Consider the following 3,444-nt stretch of genomic DNA (forward strand, 5'->3'; position numbering starts at 1 on the left):
GACGCATTGTAGTTTCTGAACAACAATACAATGGAATAAAAAAAATTACACCACATTTAGGGTGTGTGTGGATGATGCTAAAAAAAATAAAAAACAACACCTACCATATACCAGCAAAAAAGAAAAGGAAATAAAAAGGTCTATCCTGATCCTACAGAGGTTGCTGCTTTTTTTTTTTCACCTGCTGAAATTCTCACTTTTTAATCCACACCCAGCAGCCAATCAAACTTGAGTATTGACTAGAACTATCCTGTTTAAATATTTATAACTGTTTTGGGTGTACATTTTTTAAATGCATTTAAACTTATCATTTTGAAAACCTCAAGATGCGTTATCAACTTTAAGGTTCATATCCATTTTAGACACTTTTACCTTCAACTAAATTTTATTCTTTTCTTACATTTTTAGATATAAAAACATTTAACTTCTTAGACTGTGGTAATATATTCCAAAAATGGACCTTGCAATGACCAAAATGCACATTTTCCACAAAGTCAGCAAGAGATTTTAAGAATACATTTAAATTAAATGACGAACGGGCGATTTTTTGACATCAGTCAGTAGCTGTCTGGGCACATTTGGAGTTCGCATGGTGGCATGCCAGTGACAGGAAGGCATATAGCGTGATAAATGACTCATAGATTGGTCAACAAGTTCCCCAAAGTTGTCTGATGATCTGCCAATTTCAGATTGCCACCCTCCACCCCTGCCCCAGAGCTGCCGACCCACTGCCACCATCCAATTGTTAGAAATCGTTCAGTATCACAGCAGGCGCTTGACAAGGGTTGTTGACATGGACCTGAGGCCCAGCAATGACCGGACGACAATCTGGCAATACCGGCCACCATTGCTCTAAATGGGAAGACAGCATCTTCTTCTTCTTCACCTTCCGGGTTATCCCTTTCGGGGTTGCCAAAGTGAAACAGGAGGCACTGTTTTGCATCAGTGCCCTTCCTGACACAACCCTGTATTTGAAGGGCACAGGAACCCAGTTAGGCAGCAGCGTCAAGTGTCTTGCCTAGGGACCCAATCTGGATGGGAATCAGTGGACACCCCGGGGATCAAGCCCAGGGCTCCTGCGTGCCAGCCATACACTTAGCCACTGAGCCAAGACAATTTCTGCTAACGAGGTTGTTACCCAATTGTGTAACAAAGTCATCCCTGGCTGACTGACAGGCACCATCCACATCTAAACCCACGCCACAGATTAAAAATCAATCGTCAGCAGCTAATCTTGATGATTCTCCCAGATGCCTCCCCGTTGCACGGTGGCAGTTGTATTTTATGGTAGCAGTAAACCCCTTCCGCTCTCCTTGGCTTGTTTACATTAAAAGTGGAGTCATCTGGACCCCACATGACAGTGCGCAGAACTTTTTTTTTTTCATTGATTTTTGAGTTTCACTAATGTGAATGGCAGACATAAAATCCTGTCCCCCTTTGCCCACATTTGTCATGGAAAGAATCCCACATAAATATGTGGTTGGAGTCATCTGGACCCCAAAGATAGCGGAAGGGTTACGGAGCGTTCTAGTTTTGCTGCCACAGTAAACTCCTTTAGTTTTTTAAACTTTTCGTAATTCAGCAGGTATTGGAGTCTGTACCCTGATTTCAAGTTGTTGTATTCATTTTTTAAAACATTTCTTTTATAATGGTTATTTAATTTTTTGAAACCCTGAACTTGTTTTCTATAAATTTAAAGCTTAGCAGATTTACTGGTTTGTATGTTTTGGTTTTATCAGTGAAGAAAGAAAAGCAGAAAGGGGGGGGCGGGGGGTTGGTAATGCAGTTTTGTTCAATATAATGCTTCATTGTAAGAAGCTTTCTTTTGGAAGCTTTTCATGTTTGGAATACGTAGTCCCACAGCTGAAGGCCTCATTCAAAACCATATTTATAAATATCTACCGGTCCCCTGGATACTATGCAGAATTTAATCATGGGTTGGTTTAGTGAAGTTTTGTCTATAATTTGTGTTGATTTTGACTGCATATTTATTGTTGGAAATTTTAACATCCATGTTGACAACCTTCAGAAACAAGAGAGCAAGAAACTGAATAACACTCTGGACAATTTTGGGTTGACTCAACATGTAACAGAGCCCACACAGAACAGAGGGCATAGTTTCGATTTATGGATTTCCAAAGGTCTGAACATTTTTAAGGTTACTGTATGTGATTTAGGTCTGATCACTGCTGTGTTTTCTTTCAGAGCACAATTCCAGTACGCGCAAATATTTTAAGGGAGGAGATCATAAAATTGTATATAACTGAAAATACAAGTGAAATGTTTAACCAGATTTTCTCCCTAACGCCTCCCCTCTCAGGGGATTCAATCAACAAACTTATCAAGAGCTTTAATGCTAATATGTTAAATATCGTAAATAATATTGCTCCCAGTAAAGTGAAGGTGATCTCTGGTAGGAAAAAATCTCCACGGAGAAGAAGAAATAATTAAAATAGAGAATATCGGAAATCTGAACGCAGATGGAGAAAGATTAAATGCAAGTTGGTTATGATATCTATAAAGAGAAACTTTACTTTTATAACTTGCTAATATCAAACCTGCCATTTTAAAGCAAGATAATTGAAAAAGCTGCTCTTCATCAGTTAAATAAATTCTTAATAATAATAATAATAATAATAATAAAAAACCCAACTACTACGATGTCTTCCAGTTCGGCTTCAGACAGCACCACAGCACTAAGACGGCTCTGACTAAAGTGACTAATGAAAAACGTTTGAACATAAACAGTAGAAATATGTCAGTCTTAGTTTTATTGACTCTCAGTGGTATGTATCTATTTGATACAGTTGACCACGCTATTTTACTCAAACAACAGGAAAACTGGGTGGGTCTCGCTGGGCCAGTATTAAACTGGTTCAGAGCATACTTGGCAAACAGAAAATATTTTGTGTCAATTGGTAACTTCACATTGGAGCTAACAGAAATTACATTTGAAGTTACCCAGGGCTCCATCCTGGGACCACTTATATTTAACATCTACATGCTTCCACTGGGGGCTGCACGGTGGCGCAGTGGTTAGCGCTCTTGCCTCACAGCGAGAAGGCCCCGGTTCGACTCCCGGCTAGGACCTTTCTGTGTGGAGTTTGCATGTTCTCCCCGTGCATGCGTGGGTTTTCACCGGGGACTCCGGCTTCCTCCCACCGTCCAAAAACATGCTTCATAGGTTAATTGGTGACTCTAAATTGCCCCTAGGTGTGGATGTAGAGTGGATGTGTGTGTGATTGAGGCCCTGAGACAGACTGGCGACCTGTCCAGGGTGTACCCCGCCTTCGCCCATCAGTAGCCGGGATAGGCTCCGGCGCCCCCGCGACCCCGAAAGGGAAGAAGCGGTCTGGAAGATGAATGAATGAATGCTCCCACTGGCCCAGGTTATAAAGGACAACAGAGAATTTCCCCATTGTGGGAGTAATAAAGGATTTCTGA

Source organism: Oryzias melastigma, unplaced genomic scaffold, assembly GCF_002922805.2.
Source record: "Oryzias melastigma strain HK-1 unplaced genomic scaffold, ASM292280v2 sc00717, whole genome shotgun sequence".
Lineage (NCBI taxonomy): Eukaryota > Metazoa > Chordata > Actinopteri > Beloniformes > Adrianichthyidae > Oryzias > Oryzias melastigma.